This window comes from Chiloscyllium plagiosum, unplaced genomic scaffold (genome assembly GCF_037043375.1).
Source record: "Chiloscyllium plagiosum isolate Xiang-an unplaced genomic scaffold, Cpla_swu_hap1 HiC_scaffold_11, whole genome shotgun sequence".
In the NCBI taxonomy this organism is placed as follows: Eukaryota; Metazoa; Chordata; class Chondrichthyes; order Orectolobiformes; family Hemiscylliidae; genus Chiloscyllium; species Chiloscyllium plagiosum.
In genome coordinates, this window is record NW_028270149.1 from 56,687,593 (window position 1) to 56,707,850 (window position 20,258).

The window sequence follows — 20,258 nt, forward strand, 5'->3', positions numbered from 1 at the left end:
TTTTCCTAGTAACACATGTTAGGCTAACTAATCTATGTCACCATTCTTTTTTGAATATGAATTTTATATTGGCAGTTTTCCATTCTTTTGGGACTTTTCCAGTAGCTAAGGATGCTTGGAAGATTACTACCAGTGAATTAACTATTTCTGTCACCATGTCCTTAAAATCCCAGGATACTATCCAAAAGACCATAAGACACAGGAGCAGAAATTAGGCCATTCGACCCATCGAGTCTGCTCTGCCATTCAATCATGGCTGATAACTTTCTCAAGCCCATTCTCCTGTTTTCTCCCCTTAGCCTTTGATCCCCTTGACAATCAAGAACCTATCTATCTCTGTCTCAAATATACTCAATGACCTGGCCTTCACAAACCTCTGTGGCAATGAATTCCCACAGATTCACCACTCTCTGGCTGAAGAAGTTTCTCCTCAGGTCTGTCAGGTCCAGTGGATAGTATATACCCTTAGACTCATTAGAGTAATTTTACCTTTTCTTTAGTGATAATTATTATATTTATTTCCTCCCCACATTTGGCCTTTAATTGTTTAGTTTTTTTATTAATGTTTTCTATAACAAATACTGATGCAAATTATTTATTCAACTCCTTTGCCATTTTCTGGTTCCCCATTATTATTATTTCACCAGCCTCCTTCTGTAAGGATTTTATGTTCACTTTGACCTGTTTCTCCCTTTGTATGTATTAAAAGAAAATCTTGTTGACCATTTTGATACTACTTTGTTAGTTTACCCTCAAAAGTTTGTTTTCTCTATCTTTATCTTTCTTTGGTCATCCATTGATGGCTTTTAAAACTTTTCCAATCCTCTGGTTCATCACTAATCTTTTTCATATTGTACGATTTGTAAAAGCACAACACATGAACAGGCCCTTCGACCCAACAGGTCTATGCCAACACATAGAGTCATATAGTCATAGAGATGTACAGCATGGAAACAGATCCTTCAGTCCAACCCGTCCATGCCGATCAGAAATCCCAACCCGATCTAGTCCCACCTGCCAGCACCTGGCCCATATCCCTCTAAACCCTTCCTACTCATATATTCATCCAGATGCCTTTTAAATGTTGCAATTGTACTAGTCTCCACCACTTCCTCAGGCAACCCATTCCACACACGCACAACCCTCTGCATGAAAAAGTTGCCCCTTCGGTCTCTTTTATATCTTTCCCCTCTCACCCTAAACCTATGCCCTCTAGTTCTGGAGTCCCACACCCCAGGGAAAAGATCTTGTCTATTTATACTATCCATGCCCCTCATGATTTTGTAAACCTCTATAAGGTCACCCCTCAGCCACTGATGCTCCAAGGAAAACAGCCCCAAACTATTCAACCTCTCCCCATAGCTCAAATCCTCCAACCCTGGTAACATCCTTATAAATCTTTTCTGAAGTTTTTCAAATTTCACAACATCCTTCAGAAAGGAAGGAGACCAGAATTGCATGCAATATTCCAAAAGTGGCCTAACCAATATCCTCTACAGGCACAACATGACCTTCTAGCTCCTGTACTCAATACTCTGACCAATAAAGGAAAGCATACCGAATGCCTTCTTCACTATCCTATCTACCTGCAACTCTACTTTCAAGGAGCTATGAACTTGAACACGAAGGTCTCTTTGTTCAGCAACACTCCCTAAGACCTTTCTATTAAATGTATAAGTCCTGCTAAGATTTCCCAAAATGCAGTACCTCGCATTTATCTAAATTAAACTCCATCTGCCACCCTTCAGCCCATTGGCCTATCTGATCAAGATCCCATTGTAATCCGAGGTAACCTTCTTCATTGTCCACTACACCTCCAATTTTGGTGTCATCTGCAAACTTCCTAACTATACCTCTTATGCTCACATCCAAATCATTTATATAAAAGGCAAAAAGTAGTGGACCCAGCACCGATCCTTGTAGCACTCCACTGGTAGCAGGCCTCCAGTCTGAAAAACAACCCTCCACCACCACCCTCTGTTGATGCTTTTCTGAACTAAAAAACCTTCTGCCTCTACATGGTCCATATCCCTCTATTCCCTGCCTATTCATGTATCCATCAAGATCTCTCTTAAATATTGCTATTGTAATTTCCTCCACTTCCTCTGGCAGTACATTCCTCCACTTCCTCTAGCAGTACCTCCACTGTGTAAAGGTTTCACTTCTCAAATCTCCTTTAAATTTTCCCCCTCTTACCTTAAGCCTATGTTCCCTGGTGATTGACATTTCTACCCTGACTATCAACGCCTCTCATAATTTTATAAACTTCCATCAGGCCAGCCCTCAACCTCTGCCATTCAAGTGAAAACAGAACAAGTGTGTCCAATTTCTTCTCATAGCTAACATCCTCCAAATCAGACAACGTTCTGGTAAACGCTTTTTGGACTCCCTCCAAAGCCTTCTCATTCTTCAGGTCGTGAGGTGACCAGAACTGTATGCAATATTCTAAATGTGGTTTAACTAAAGTTCCATGCAGCTTGCCATTTTTTATGCTCTATGCCCTGACTGATGAAGGTCAGAATGCCATATGCCTTCCTATACAGCATTTTTCTTTCAACTTAATGCTATCCTTATCTTCCTTGGTTAGCCATGGTTAGTTTATCCCCTTCCTCATACCCTTCTTTTTCACTGGGATATATCTTTGTTATGAATCATGAACTATTTCTTAAACATCACTCATTGCTCCTCAACTGTGTTTTCTGCTAAACTCCTTTCCCAGTCCATTCTAGCTAACTCTGTCATCACTCCTTTGTAATTATCATCATTAACATTTTACACAGTTGTTCCTGACACAAGTTGCTCACTTCCATTGAGAATGCTAAATTCTACTATATTATGGTCACTATTTTCTGGGGAATCTTTGGGATAATTTATTAAATCTACATCATTCCATATTATTAGACCTAAAATACGTGATCCCTTGTTGGTTCCACAACATATTGTTCAAGTAAGCTTTTTAAAATACATTCTATGAATTCTCCCTCATGGCTACCTCTGTCAGTTTGCTTTTACCAATTATATGAAGATTAAAGTCATTCATGATTAATGTCCTAACTTGTTATTTACATTCCCTCATTAACTCCTGACTTATTCTGTCTCCTACAGTATAGCTACTATTGGGAGGCCTAGAGACTTCTCCACCAGTGTCTTCTTTCCCTTGTTATTCGTACATTTTGAATGAAGTCATTATTTGAGGCATAAATCAAGCTCTAGTTCATCGTATGTGGTAACTTTTAGTGGGATACCTTTATTTGACAATCAACCCATCTTCATTTCAGACATTTTAGTTCCCTAGTGATGATTTCCTCAGAGGTGCTTTCAGTTTTGCATCTCAGTGAAATTACAACAGTAAGGCAGATGTAGCTCTGAGGAAATTTTCAACATTTCCCTTTTAGAACAATTTCCTTGAAAGAGGTGTTACCCTGAAAAGTGCTTGGTGTGGGGAAGTATGTAACAGAATGGCTAACAAATAAAAGGATATTGATGTCTTGGACTGCCTAGAGGCACCGTTAATGCATTCATGGCAGATCAATGGACATTAACACAAGCCTTAAGAACGTTCTTTATTATTTAATTATTTGGACATAAAATAAAGCCCCTGGATGTTTATTGCAAATCCTAATGGGCCTCCTGCATCTTGACATTGAGCACAAATGATCTTCTTTTTAGGAAATGCGTCCATAATGTTATCCTATTGGTTGCAATTTTATTTGAGACTAAGAACTCCAGGACTTTATGAATAAACTTTGGGCATGAAAGAATTTCTATGTTAATACCTATTTAAATGTGGATTTATTTAACCTTATAAAATCCAAAATCAATGCAATATCACCCTTTTCACACCTGGTGCTCATGTGACAGAGTAACTGGTGCACTTTTTGTAGTCAATGTGATGCTGTTTTTTCCACATGCGGATCAATGGTGTGCCTTACATATTACATTTTTCGACAGGGACACTCATCCCCTGGTAATTAGCTGCCCTGGGGCGTTCGATCATTGGCCGCAACCCAGTGTCCCAATGCTAATGAGGCTTGACCCTCAAAATGGATTGTAGCTCCCACTGGGACTACCGAGCTGCCAGCTAACACATTTTGCCAGCCAAACACCTTAAATCGTTTTGGGGATGAAATAAAAAATTTATCCCACTAATGGTTTAACCTTTCGAGTAAGATGTTTGTTTTAACCTTTATTTCTTTTCACCTACCATTCCCCACTCAATTCCAATTTGAAATTTTAAATTCCTTTGAGGTTCCTTTTTTTATCATATACCCATCGTCATTGAATAGAATTGATAACCTGGTAGAAGTAGAGAAAATTGGGAATGATGAATAAATATTTTTATGACAAATATTTTTGGACACACCAAAATAGAGGTCAGAAATATGAGATATAAGATTACCATGAATAAACATTTGAAGAAATTTATTATAAACTTCTTTATCCAGAAAATGTTTAGAGTATGAAATCTATTGCCACAAAGAGTAGTTGAGGTAAATTGCATTTAAAAGGAAGCTGTAGGTGCATAAGGGGGAAGAACAATCAAGGACTCACTGGTAGGGTTGGATGCATGTAAAAAAGTCATGTGCACCATAAGCACCAATATTGAACAGTTGGTCTGTTGGTCTGTCCCAGCTCCATGCAAGAGCAAATCTGTCAGTCCCACTCTCTTGTCCTTTCTTTGTAGCTCTGCAATTGCTTTCCCTTCATTTAATTCTTCAATTCCCCTTGAAATTCATGATTAAATCTGTCTCCTGTGCACTCTCAGATAGTGCATTCTAGATCCAAAACCATGCCTTGGATAGAAACATGTTTTCTCAGGTTGTCGTTAGCTCTTTTTGACAATAGTCTTTAATCAATGTCCACTGGTTCTTGACTGTTTGCCAATGGGAAGTTTTATCAGCTATCTATTCCAGATAGATCACTCATGATTTTGAACAATTCTGACAAATATCCTTTTAACATTATCTTCTCTAAGGAGAACAAACTCAACTTCACCAATCAATCCCAGATAAGTGAAGTGTCACAAACCTGGAACTATTGTCATAAATCTTTTCTGTATTTTAATTACAATCATACAAAGTACTGGCTATAAGACCAGGTCAGAAGCTAGGAATCCTGCAGCAAGTAACCCACCTCCTGACTCCAGAAATGCTGTCCACAAGGTACAAAGACACAAGTCAAGCGTATGATGGTATACTCTCTACTCACCTGGATGAGTGCAACTTCAGAAACAATCATGAAGCTTGATACCACCCAACACATAGCAGTCTGTTTTATTTCCACTCCATTTACCACCTTAAACATTCATGACTTCCACCACAGATATATAGTGGCAGCAGTGTGTACGATTTACAAGTTGCACTGCAGCATCTCACACAGTTCCTTCAACAGCACCTTTCAACTCACAAAATGTATCATCTAGGCTAAGGGTAGCAGATACATGAGAGCACCACCACTAGCCAAATGTCATCCAAGATACACACTACCTTGATTTAGAGCTATATCACTGTTACTTCACTCTTATCAGGTCAAGATCCTACAACTTTCTTCCTAACAACACAATTGGTGTTTCAGTACCCCAAGGACTGCAAAGGTTCAAGAAGACAGCTCACCACCATCTTCTCCAGGACAATTAAGAATGGACTATAAAGGTTTGACTAACCAGTGATGCCCACATCCCATGACATACTGTGCCATGCAAAGTTGCTGTCCTTCTCCTTCTATTTCTGAGGAACTGCTGGATCTAGTTAGCAAAGACAGCAGCAGACCCCAAGATGGCCACCATTTGCCTTTGTTGCTGGAGCTAGACAGGCAGAACCACCCACCAATTTGATGTCAACCTTGCCTCCTAGCCTATTAGATGATTTACATTTTAAAATCATGTCTTGGTAGTGAGTCAGCTCAGGCGTAGTGTCGGGACCCAAATTTCCTCCAGTTTCAGGTTCTCAATTTCTGCATTGAATATCTTGGCTCGTGAAAACTGATTGCACTCTTTTAACTTCTGCCGTGATGGAGTTTACGTACAGCAAAGATCAAGTTTATTTTATCTTCCCCGAATATATGGCACAATAAACAATAAGGAATTGAGAGATTCCATTTATGAGGATCAGGATTTTATTGAAATATGTCCTTGTGAAAGCCTTTGAAGTGCATGTTTAACTGTAATGAATTTAGAAGCCCCTTTAATTCTGATTCTTAGACACAATTAGAGTGTCAAGGGCCATTTTGGTCATATTACTATCACTTTGTATTCTTAAATATGGTTTTAACACAGTTGTAAATCCTTACAGCTATGAATTTAAAATGCAAATTTTGGGAATTATTAGGGATGGACTACATTAAGTTTAACTAATTTGCCTTTTTCTGATGCAGTAAATCTCTTACCGATGAGTATTGTAGGTTACAATTTGCCCAGACTTTATTACTGTTCAGAGACTTCAACTAATAGGTTTTATTTTTTTTTAAATTATAGCAGAATTTGCAATATAAAATAAATGTTTAATTCCTTCTGAAACACTATTATTCATCATCAACCAATACAAATGATCTCTTCTGGTGTTGTTATGCAGTCAAATGTATGTAGCAAACCTTTGTTTGCATATATTATATGCTTGTAATGTTCTGAATACACAATTAGGCAAAGTTAGGAGGTGCAGTTTTCAAAATAAAAATAATTTGTATATTCAAATTATCATAAGTCACATGAATGCTTTATGAATTAATTAATTACAGCAGTATCTGGAGGATGAAAGGGAGAGACATGTGCAGCAGAGCCTTCTAGAAACAGTGCGACTTATATACACAAGGGAGAACTAGCACGATGATGGAGGCCTTTTATTCTGTAGAAAAAAATGTTAATGCACATCCTGCATGTAGGAGACAAAGACACTCAATTGAAAAAAATGCAGTTTGTTACACAGTTTGATTCCTCAGAGACTGGTTTTCCATTACAAGGAGAGCCACATTTATCCGGTGTGAACTGTTCTAGATACCGTTTTGGTCACACAGGGAACATCTGCAAAAAGTATGAAGAGTAGGGACCTTGTGATGTCAGTCAGAATGTATTGCAGCAATTTTTGAGCTTCATGTTTCAGTTAACGCCATGTCTTAAAACTCACATTCAGCAGCAGAAAGCATCGGCTACTAGCATAATGTATAGTACTTTTAATTTGATTGGTGATTGATTTGTACCTGCTATTGTTTTGATTGTACAATTGTTTGGTGATTTCTAGAGACCTTTAAAGTTGCTAATGTCTACTTGTAGAACAAGTTGAAAATTTTATTAACTTCCAGAATTCTGCACAAATCACCTTCCAAATATTCTTTCTATAAGTAGGCATTGCTCTTGGATTGCAGATTGAGAGGGAAAATGAACAAAGGTGACATTGAGATGGAGTTGCCGAAGGAGATGGAATCTGACCTCATACCATTCGAACTTTGAAAGGGCATTGACACATCATTGAAGTGGGCGCATGTGTGGCAGATGGAGTTCAATTCAAAGGATCGTGAGGTGATGCAGTTTGGTACAAGGAGTGTGGAGAGACAGTATAAGTAAAAGGTACTATTCTAAAGATTGTGTAGGAGCAGAGAGACCTGGTATATAAGTACATGAATCAGTAAACGTGGCAAAACAGCTGGAAAGTAGAAGAACAAAGAAAGAACAAAGAAAATTTACAGCCCAAGAACAGGCCCTTCAGCCCTCCAAGCCTGAGCCAATCCAAATGTACTGTCTAAACCTGTCGGTCAATTCCTAAGCATCTGTATCCTTCTGCTCTCCACCTATTCCTGCATCTGTCCAGACACATCCTAAATGAATCTACCATGCCTGCCTCTACCATCTCTGCTGGCAATACATTCCAGATGCCCACCACCCTCTGTGTAAAGTACTTGTCCCATGTCTCCTCCTTAAACATTCCACCTTTCACCTTGAAAGTGTGACTTCTCGTTATTGAATCCTTCACCCTGGGAAAAAGTTTGTCTCTATCCACCCTGCCTATACCATTCATGATTTTGTAAACCTCAATCAGGTCCCCCATCAATCTCCTTTTTTCTAATGAAAATAAACCTAATCTACTCAAATCCTCAGCATAGCTAGCACCTTCCATACCTGGCAACATCCTCACAAACCCTCTCCAAAGCGTCCACATCCTTTTGGTAATGTGGCGACCAGAAGTACACACAGTATTCCAAATGTGGCCGAACTAACGTCCTGTACAATTTTAACATGACTTGCCAGCTCTTATACTCAACACCTCATCCAAAGAAGGCAAGCATACTATATGCCTTCTTGACCACTCTATCCACCTGTGCAGCAAACTTCAGGGTACAATGGACCTGCACTCCTAGATCTCTCTGCCCATCAATTTTTCCCAAGGCTCTTCCGTTCATTGTATAATTCGCTCTAGAATTAGTCTGGCCTAAATACATCACCTCACCTTTGTCTGGATTGAAAATCATCTGCCACTTTTCCACCCAACTCTCCAGTCTATCTATATCCTCCTGTATTCTTTGATAGTCCCTTACGCTTTCTGCTACTCCACCAATCTTCGTGTCATCTGCAAACTTGCTGATCATACTAACCATGCCCTCTTCCAGATCGTTTATGTATATTACAAATAACAGTGGCCCCAACACTGACCCCTGTGGAACACCACTGGTAACCTTTCTCCATGTTGAGAAACTCCCTTCAACTACTACTCTCTGTCTCCTGTTGCTCAACCCGTTCTTTACCCACCTAGCTAGAACACCCTGCACACCATGTGACTTCACTTTCTCCGTTAGTCTACCATGGGGAACCTTATCAAGTGCCTTATATATGCCTTATCAAGTGCCTTATAAAGTCCATATATATGACATCAACAGCCCTTCCTTCATCCCTCAACTTGGTCACTTTCTCGAAGAACTCTATTAAGTTGGTAAGGCACGATCTCCCCCCCAAAAATCATGTTGCCTATCACTGAGAAGCCCATTCTTTTCTAAATATAAATAGATCCTATTCCTCAGTACCCTCTCCAACAACTTCCCTACCACCGACGTCAGGCTCACTGGTCTGTAGTTATCCGGAATAACCCTACTACCCTCCTTGTACAGGGGGACAACATGAGCAACCTTCCAGTCCTCCAGCACCTCACCTCTATTTAAGTATGCCACAAAGATATCTGTCAGGGCCCCAGCTATTTCCTCTCTCGCCTCCCTCAGCAACCTGGGATAGATCCCATCCGGTCCTGGGGATTTGTCCACCTTAATAACCTCTAGCCTACCCAACTCATCTTCCCTACTTATGCCAACATGATCCAGACTAATCAAACTTCTATCTCTCATCTCAAGATTCATGTTCCTCTCCTCAGTGAATACTGATGCAAAGTAATCATTCAGAATCTCACCCATTCTCTCAGGTTCGACATGCAGCCTTCCCTCATTATCCTTTAGTGGACCAATCCTTTCTCTAGTTACCTGCTTGCTTCTTATATGACAATAAAATGCTTTGGGATTCTCCTTAATTCTGCTTGCTAAAGCTATTTCATGACTCCTTTTAGCCCGCTTGATTCCTCGTTTAAGACTTGTCCTACTCTTCCGATATTCCTCCAGGGCCTGTTCCGTTCTTAGCTGCCTAGACCTTATGTACGCTTCCATTTTCCTCTTGACTAGTCGTACAATTTCTCCTGTCATCCACGGTTCACGAATCTTGCCCTTCCTACCCTTTGCCTTCAACGGGACATGCCTATCTTGCACTATCTTTAACCTATCTTTGAAAGCCTCCCACATATAAAATGTGGACTTCCCTTCAAATAGCTATGTCCAATCCACATTTCCAAGCTCCTGCCTAATTTTGATATAATTAGTACTCTTCCCATATGACCACTCTTTTTTTTATCTACAAGTATTCTAAAACTTACAGAATTGTGGTCACTGTTCCCAAAGCAATCCCCCAGCGCAACTTCTACCACCTATCATGGCTCGTTCCCCAGTACCAGGTCCAATATGGCCCCTTCCCTCGTCGGACTATTGACATACTGCTATAGAAAACTCTCCTGGACGCTTCTTACAAATTCTATCCCATCCAGACCTCTGACGCTAAGTGTATCCCAGTCAGTATTGGGAAAATTAAAATCTCCCATCACCACTACCCTATTGCCTCTATAATCTGTTTACCTATTTGTTCTTCTACCTCACACTCACTGTTGGGAGGCCTGTAATATAGCCCCAACAATGTAACTGCACCCTTCTTATTTCTCAGCTCCACCCATAATGCCTCACTACCCAAGACCTCCATAGCGTGCTCCTTTAGCACAGCCGTGACATCATCCCTGACCAGCAATGGAACTCCAACCCCTCCTCCCCCTTACTTCCCTCCCTGTCCTGTCTGAAGCATCTATATCCTGGAACATTTAGTTGCCAATCATCATGCTCTTCCTTCAACCAAGTCTCTGTGATTGCAATAATGTCATACTCCCAGACACCAATCCAAGCCCTAAGTTCATCTGCCTTACACACCATAATCCTCACATTAAAGTATATGCATTTCAGGCCACCAGTTCTTTTGCGCTTATCTGCTCTCTGCCTACTCTTCCCTTTATTAATGCTATCTTCATGATTCTTACAGTCTCCAGTCTCCACCGCTCTGCCTACTTGTTTTCTCTTCTGGTTCCCAGTCCCCTGGCATATTAGTTTAAAACCTCACCAACAGCAGTAGCAAAACCTCCCCCAAGGACATTGGTTCCGGTCTGGTTCAGATGTAGACCATCCATTTTGTAATAGTCCCACCTTCCCCAGAACCAGTCCCAATGTCCATCAAATCTGAACCCCTCCCTCCTACACCATCTCTCAAGCCATCTCAAGTACTGCTAACAAAGCATTTAATATTCTATGGTTGATAAGTTTGGGCATTGATATATGTGAAAGGAGATTATGATGAATTTATGTAATGCACTGATTATACCTTGGGTGTGTATTTTGTACAGTTCTGTGTATCACACTCTAGAAAGTTTGTGAATGCATTGGAGACAATGTAGAAGAGGTTTATGATAATAGTTTCAGAGATGAGGCAGTTCAATCATGAGGAAAGTTTGAAGAAGTAAGGTCTGTTCCCCTTGGGGAAGAGAAGAATTGATTTGATAGAAGGTTTCAAAATAATAAGAGGCCTGAGCACCACTAGTAAATGTACCAAGAGCCAAAGGGCACAGTTTTAAAGTGTTTTGCAAAACAAGCAAATTAAAGGTTAGAATATTTTCACTCACTGAGTAGTTAGGGTCTGGAATGTGCTGTCTTGCAATGCCATGAAGGGACTAAAGAGTGTATTGAGCAATTATTTAAATAGAAACATAGGTGCAGGATTACAGGAAAAGGCAGGAGATTGGCATTAAGTCAAAATGCTTACAGAGCAGGTGCAGACACAAAGGGTCGAATGGCTTCCGTCTACACTGTAACAATTTTGTGATTCTGTGATCGTGTGAAAAAAATAATAAAAAAAGGGAGAAGTGCTACCAGCAGGGGGCCATATCCATCCAAATCACCTACCTGACCTCAGTGAAGAATCTGTTTGAAGTGTTTGTGCTATAATGAGGAAGAGAGCAGGACAAGAATGACCTTACAGTGGCTGTGTAGTGATCGTGGGAATAAAATTTTACACATTAGGCTCCTTCTAAACTGGGACTAGTGGTATTCCTATCTTCTAGTTTGTCATCCACTGGTGCATGTTTAAAGTAATTCAGACTCTGTATTACTAAAGAATGGAATGCATTTTATTTTCTCTTGCCAGAGAGAAGTAGGCTAAACAAGCATGTGATTTTCTGAAGGTTGTAGGCTTCCACTATACTGCAGAGGTGTTATTGATTGTGTGCTGGATGACAATGGTCAACTCATAAGATGTCAATATTGAAACAGATTTCACTTCCTCATTACCCAGCTGATGCGTGACACAGCATATCGTCCAGGCCAAAGACTGGATCTCAGCAGTAGCTGTGATGCCTTCATAGTGTGCCAATCTGTGGTGTCATCTGTATTTGGGTCACCGCGTAAAACTAGAGTGTGGCTCCGGGGAGACAAGACTATCTTTGGATGATGTGACTCATAATTCTTGAATGCATGCAACACATCCACACCTGGGTGCTATGTATATGGCAAAAGTCATGTTGCCATTGGTAATGTGATAGAGCACATTACTCAGAAACTGACATTAAGCTTCTTTTGTTCTGATCACTCTGGATAAATCCTGCAGTACTTGGCAGAGCAGATATTAAAATAATTTGTGCTCTGATGCATGTTGTAAAACCACAACATTGGAGACACAGCCTCCTGAAGAGCAGGAGAGATGGGAAGACGATGAAGGAGGATGAGGAGGAAGGAGAGCAGGAGGAGAAAGAAGGGAGGCAACAACAACACATCCCCTTTCTGGCCAGGCTGTCATGAACAATTCAGCTGACTGTGGTACCAGTGCTTGCAACTCCAGCTCACCCATTCACCAACAGCCCCTCACCTATTGAACAATCTAATACTACCCCAATTGGCCACAACATAAAATAAAAAGTTCCAAACCAGATTTATAAAACAAACCATGCCATATCACATGCAAACAAATTGCTCATATGCATTTTCTTAGTGCCTGCACCCTGTGTTTTCTAAGTTAAGAGCTGTGTCACAATTTGAATTGGTGACTGTTGTGTTGCTTTGTCTTCATCGTTGTCATTCTGTTCTTTCATCCATGCCTGAGGAGGTTGCTGATCTTCTGTATCTGAAGAAAGAAAAGCACAAGGATAGAGTTAAAGTGAGAGGATAAGGGTCTGCAGAATTAAGAGGTGCAAGCTCACATCATCTACAGCTTGTAACTTAGAAGAGATCATAGATGCACCCATCACATGAAGTGGGATGTGGGAAGGAGAGTTAGATATGAAGATCTTCAATGGTTCAATGGTTTCAGCCCTACATTTGGCCATAGGCTCAAGAATAGTCTGTCCATTGATGGCATACGCTCTATGACAGACTTTATGGACCAACATAAATCCTGTCTTTTAAGTAAATCCCTGTACCTCACTAATACCCAAAATGGGACAAGATTTTAGCTTTTGACTTAAGATGGTGCAATGAAAATACCACTTATTAAAAATATAAATATCTCAATATGATACTATGTCTTCCAAAATGACCTGCACTGAATAAGAGTAAAAAATATCTTCACAACATTAAAAGTGAGGGAGGCAGTATTTCATGAACTCCACATTTTATCAACTGACTTCTGTTGTTTTTCTTCAAATGTATAAATAAATAATAATAATAAAATTTTCATAAAACCTTGCATGTTAAATTGTCAATGAAATCTAGAAAGGTATCTGAAATCTTATTTCTCGGTGCACACTCTGAATTTCTGGAGTAAATAGTTTAATAGTCTCCTGGAAATAGTCATAAAAACTGTTCCAAATCGATGACAGGCAATTGATCCTTCCAAATGTCCAAAGATAATCCTTCCATTCCCACATATTTAGAGCTTATATTCATAAACAAATCAAAATTCTTATGAAACAACATTGAAATGATCATGACATTGATGAGTCATGTTGCAAATGAGACCCCAGAGATATGACAGCCTAAAAATAATATATCTCTTTAATCCGGACTCAAGAGGTTATTTTATTTGGCGGTGGGTAAGCAGATTACTTCCACTATCTTGCCTGCCTCCCCAACAACCCCTTCCCGGGGAACAAAAATTGGACAGTTAACATATCCCAGGGAGGAACTCCTGAAGCATTCAAGGCACTCCCTGAATGATGTTCACCCACTTCCTTTCCATCTTTCTGTACATTGAACTATTTAACAAAGATTCTTCACTGTCATCCACCTGCTCTTGCCTACCATATTAGCCATTGGGTGGTGGATATTTTTATTCAACCTGTCCAGATGTGTTCTTATCCATGCCTAATGCAAATGGCAAGAACCTAGTCCGGAGGAAGGTACATTACCACTGCATGTGGGCTGTCATACTGTGGTCAATAGATTGATAACAATCTCAAGTGACAGATAATTATTCATTTAAAAATGGTGTGCAGGCTTCTGGTTTTGGGAAGTCAGCTCAGGGGTGGATGTAAAGGTGGTAAACTGGACTCCCCTTACATTTCACCTGCCTGCCTGCTTTTTGTGAGAACATGCCCAGTTGGAGGGGAGAGTGGGGATGGTGTAAAATCTAGCTCTTTATGTTGTCTTTTTCCTTTCTGCTGTCTCATGATACATGTTCTGGGGGAGGCAGTGTTCGTTTCCAAGCAACACCATTCACTGGCGTTATGGCTGAATGGGAAGCTGATCCTGAGCAGTAACATGCATTGTCATGCTGAGATTGGTTATCTCCAATTCTGCTCACAGGTCAATCTGCTATGTGGTGAGCCAGAACAGTGATGGAGCAATTCTGTATTGCTCATAGCCTTGTTTAATGCAAGTCAGGAAGCAGCAGGAAAAGACAAAAATGGTGGCCTCCGTGAATTAGAAAATTCTGAAATGAGAAATTTCTCCACATAGCAAGCTTTTATTGAGTCATTAAGGGTTACCTGCCTGACTCACATGGCATATGCCTCCCAGCTCTTAATAATGGATAAATATATTTATTACTGTTTTCTCAGAATGTCATGGGACCATACTTTGAACAGACACCCCATTCTTGATATATACTGCTGCACCTTAGTTTACAGATGAAGAATTGTAGTAAATTCCAACATAGTTATTCACCACTTACTGTAAAACTGCCTTTACACCTGGGTATCTCAAATTGAAGCCCTATGGATGTTAGAAAAGCCAAAAAAATTGCATTCATAAATATGTAAAATATTATTTATCATTTAATGAAATACATTTAAATTGAATTCTCTTGGAAAGGCAGTGTCCCTTGAAGAGCTCCAGATTGTGACATTTCCAAGTAATTGAAATTTTGTTTGCTTTCATTATATATACTTTGAATGCACCAAAAGTCACAGAATGTATGCCCTACACAAGATTTCACATTGTTAAACTGTATGAGGGAATTCTTTTGGATGGCATGTAATTGGATATTACTGGGTGATTAAATTACACTGGCTACCAGGTGATTGAATTTCACTGGGTGCTTCATGCTGGGATCACATCATGTGCCTTGTGATGGGATTACACAGGGTAGTGCATGGTGGGATCACACTGGGTGCTGTTGATAGGATCACATTGGGTGTTGTGTGATGGAATTACACAGGGTGGTGTATGCTGGGATCACACTGGGTGCTGTGTAATGGGATTGCACAGGGAGTTGTACAATGGGATTACACTAGGTGCTGTGTGATGGAATTACAGAGGGTGGTGTATGATGGGATCACACTGGGTGCTGTGTAATGGGATTATACAGGGAATTGTACAATCGGATTACACTGGGTGCTGTGTGATGACTGCACCAGTTCATTTAAATAATTTGATTCTGATGTAGCAGTTTGAAAATAGTTCCCACAACATCGATTTTTTGTCAGTGTGAAATCATAAAAAGTAATAGATAAAAGTGCTTGTGTAGGAAATGCAAAGGTTAAGAGATAAGAAAGACTCTGACCTAAATGAACTGGGCAGTGAAGTTAAGAAACAAAACAATGAATCAGTCATGGAAAATCTTCAAACCATAGATGCATTTAACTAAAGTAAATTGCATTCTCTAAAATAAAAATGGATTTTTATCAAAACAAGCATACCTGTGAATAAATGTAGCTGAATACTGAACTGAAGGTTGAAATACAGGGACCTGGCAAGAGTAAGGAAATTCAAGTGAAATTTTGGAAGTGCCATAGAGAGATGAAATGGAAGATTGAAATTGAAAGTCATCTGAGAAAGGTATAGCTAAGAATGGTGAAACGAATGAAAGGATCTATTAAAATAAAAGATTAATTTTGAAGAGTAGTATATGGCTCAATGATAAGGAGGGAACTCTCGCCGTGGAAAATGAAAGAATGTTGCAGTCATTAAATAAATACTTCGCATTAGGTTGTGCAAAAACTTGCTGAAATTGACGAAGCAAGATATGAAATAATTGTTACATATAACAGAGGAAAAGGAATTAGTAAGTGGAACTAGTAAGTGGAATTAGCAAACATCAATATAAGTGAGTTACCCTAGGAACGAGGAGAGCAGATAACAAAGATTTCAAATTTTGAGTCATACTGTTTGTTTCAAAATATTGGATGGGAGCCAAGGTAATATGTGTGTTCAATGAGGGAGCTACCAAACAAATTTAATTTCTGTGATAGCATTGTTGAATTAGTGAGCAGAGGAAGTCCTTCTTCTGACACTGAGAAGAAATTATAGCATGATCAAAATAGATGGAAACCCAGCAAGAATGTGCCCACTACAAGGTCCGCTCTTCTCATTACTCCCTTACTTTCATTGTGTTGAAGGAATGTCACAAACTACGAATAAATTCGTGGTCAATATCTTTAGCTATATAATCAATAACTTCTTCAAAGCGTTCTATGTCTTTCAAACAAATCTCTGTTGATTTTCCTCATTTAGCCTATTTAGATCCTGGGAAGCAAGATGGCTAAACCACCTGATGCTTGGAGGAAGAATACCTCATCTTCCGCCCTGGGCAACAAATTGTATCAACATTGAGTTCACCAGTTTCCTCATTTCCCCTCCCTCCAACTTAGCAACACCCTTTTGAACTGTCCCCCCTGTCCACCTTCCTTCCAACCCATCCACTCCACCCTCCACTCCGACCTATCACCTATCATCATCACCCCCTCTCACTACCATCTACCTATCACCTTCTAAGTTATCTTCTCCCAAGCCCCACCCTCCCTCCTATTTATCTCCCAAGCTCCTCCCACTACCCCCACATTCCTGATGAAGGCCTTATGCCTGAGACAACCACTCTCCTGCTCCTCAGATGCTGACTGACTTGCTATGCTTTTCCAGCCACACCTTTCAACTCTGACTCTGCAGCCCTTGCTGTTCTCACTTGTAAGAGAGAGTTTGAGAACCAGGATCTAAAAACTGAGACTAAGATAATGGTCTAGTGTCAGGAAGACTCAGTCCAGGATGTAAGTGTGAAGATACAGCACAGTATTGAGTGAGCAATGCAGTCAGAGGAACGGGGCTGATTTTTCATTTCTGAGACTAAGTGTGGAGCAGGCCAAAAAAGGAGGAAGAATTTCCACCTAAGAATGGGACAGATTTATCTGTGTGCTTCCAAATGTTTTGAGCTGATAATATTTTCAAGTGAGAGTAAAACGCCAAATTGTATTGGAGTGTTGGAAGTTTTGAAGCCCAGTTGGGATCTTCCAGGCTTAAATTTTGGGAGACCATTGTTAAAAGGTAAATGGACAGCTCTTCCACTCTCTGTAACCCAGGACCGAGTCCACATCAGCCCATCACTGCTGGAGATGTTGCACACTGGGCAAAAGTCAGTACCAAATTCCAGTTACACATCCCAAGAGGGTACCCTGCAGGGCATCAGGGGGAGAAGGGATGTCCTGTTTCTGAGAGGTGGCCACAAGAGGCCATCCTGAGTCACCAAGACAACCAGGACTGTGTTAACTGCAGAGGTCAGTGTCTTTGGGAGCATCAGTGGACACTGGAAAGCGGCTGGATGATCTCTTGTACACCTCCAAGGTTAATGCCATTGTCTATTCAGTGCCTCATGCCTTATAATTGAATTGGCACAGGACTGCCACACACAAGTTTGGATGCCAAGCAAACCTATTAGCTCCTTTGTGTGTAATCCCTCATTGCATCCACCTACACTGTACTACTTAAAGCACAGTGTCCCTGCGTCTCTCCATTCTGTAAGCATTCACAATTAAAACAGAAAAGGAGCCAAAACATTTAGCAGCTCATGCAGACTCAATCAACTGAATGGCTTATTTCTACACTCTGGAGATTCTACGATTCCAGGCAGTTTCACTTGTTCTCAGATCTTGCCACAATCTGATTCTCATGAGCCAATCTGCCTTGCCTCACTTTTTCCTCAGTGTCAGTGTGTGATACCTCAACATCCCCACCAAATTCTTTTGTGGTCAAGCGACCATGGGTCCATCATTGGATATTCTAAATTGACCCAAAGCCAGAGGAATCAGGCCCAACAGAACATTGGCCAAACTAAACAGCAGCCAGCAGCTTTCAGCTGCAAGGAATCATGAAAACCAAGATCAAAGAGGTTACAATGGTTTAGGAGGAACAAGTTACTCACACAGCCTGAGGGATATACGTGGAGAGGTATCGATCAGACTTCCAAGCAGTGCTAGAGGAAGTGCGCACTGGCTTGGCAACTGTGAAGGGTACTGGTGTGACCCCATTGGATGCTTTGAACTCCACTCATAATCCTACTGGCCAAAACCAATTGGTGAGGTGGATAAAAACAGACACCTGGAAGCCACCACCTCAGCGAAGACTTACAGCAAGACTTGTGGAAGAAAACCAAGAAAACCCAGGAGAAGATCCATCCCAACCTGAAAGACCCACCTTTCAGGTGGCCCTATGTCAGAGAGGAAAAAGATTCAGATGGCCCAGCTCAAACACATAGATGATTGTGGGTAATACCCTTTCTCAGATAGATAGAGTTAGTTGGAGAATAAATATTGTGGGAATTTGGAAAATGCTGAGATGGTGTTTCTATTAAGGAAAAGTTTGTTAAAAAAATAGAATTGAACTGCAAACCGAATTCTGTGTCCCTTTGTCTGCCTCACTGAAAGGAGCGCATGGGTAAAATGTTTTAATTCATAAAGTGGTCAAAGTGTCCAAAACACAGACAACAACTTTGCCCATCTGAGGAGACAGGTGGCTGTTGGATCTCTCTGCCTCTAAATTCTCACCCTGACATTGAACGATGTGGTGTGCAGCAAATAATGACTATTCTAGAGACCCTGTCCAACAAATACTGAAGCGCTCCTCCTGAGTGCTCTTAGCAATGGAAATGCATCTTCAGAAAACCAACTGTCTGTTCAATGATGGCTCTAGCATGTGCTGCACAGTATCACTGTTTGCTATCAGTCTGAGGTCTGAACCATGCTTTGTGGTGGGTACCCCTTATTACCCATGAGCAAGATTTTGAGATGATATTGGATGCATAACATTCCAGGAACCTGGAAGTTGTGTAGAATATGAATGTTGTGACAGCTCCCTGGATAGTGCAAATACATTTCCAGGAATTATTGCCTGTGGTCACAAGCAAGCTGGAAAACATAAGAATGAAACTCTTTCATTGTTAGGAATCTAGCTGGCTGATGCCATAGAGCTCTTAATGCTATTGTGACCTAACTCAGCAATAGCTGCAGACCCCATGACTTGGGCAATTTGGCTGTTTGGGCACATGGTGAACTGGATAAACTGAATTGCTTTCCTATAAAGGGCTTTGGTAACCTCACAAATGCACCTATGTGCTGATGATTGGAAGATGCCAATGGATTTCCCAAATGAGCTTTGAAGTGAGCTGGTTGAAAAGCAGTTCAATGTTGCTGTCCCACAGACATAATGCTGCCTCCCAAACTGATCTGTCTGCCGAAAAGTTGACTGCGCATAGATTGGTACAACTTTCAGAACCCACAACTGGTTCGCCCTGATGCTGCAACATGTACCATATTTATGTTTCTACTTTGTGCTATTTGGTTGTTGCGCACAAAGCAATTTATGCACCAAGTACTTTGTGCATCCTGCACAACTCTCAGCTTCCTGACAATTGCTTTGCATGCATGTGTGAAATAGCACAAAGTGAAGCTATTTGCCCTTCATTACCTTCTGCAATGCGGCCCTTACACTTAGAAAGAATCAGAAAGCATAACGGCTTCATTGCGAAGTTATTAACTTTCACATGCAGGGACCTGTGATTGGTTCTGCAAGGCTGATTGTGCATTAGCACTACCATTATCACTGAAAGTGGATCTCAGCTTCCCTTCTTATGAAAGGTTATTGATTGACTGGATAAGGTGGGGAAGTAATGGTTTGTAATTTTTACAACTTATTTTTATCTTTCATGTTCCTTCCAAGCATGTCATTAAGGTAGTCTAAAGAAGAATCACTAGACTCAAAATGTTAACTCTGACTTCTCTGCACAGATACTGCCAGCCCCATTGAGTTTCTCCAGCAATTTCTGTTTTGTTATGTTTCAGGTTTCCAGAGTCCAGTTCTTAGTTTTGTTTCAATCATTAAAACAGAGGTAATATAAGCTATATTTCCAGTTTCTGTTTGTGTTGCTTCTCTTAGAGTGTGTTTGTTTCTCTTATCACATGCAATCAACTCTGGGATCCTTGCTTTTGCACTGTGCATTCTCAGACTCA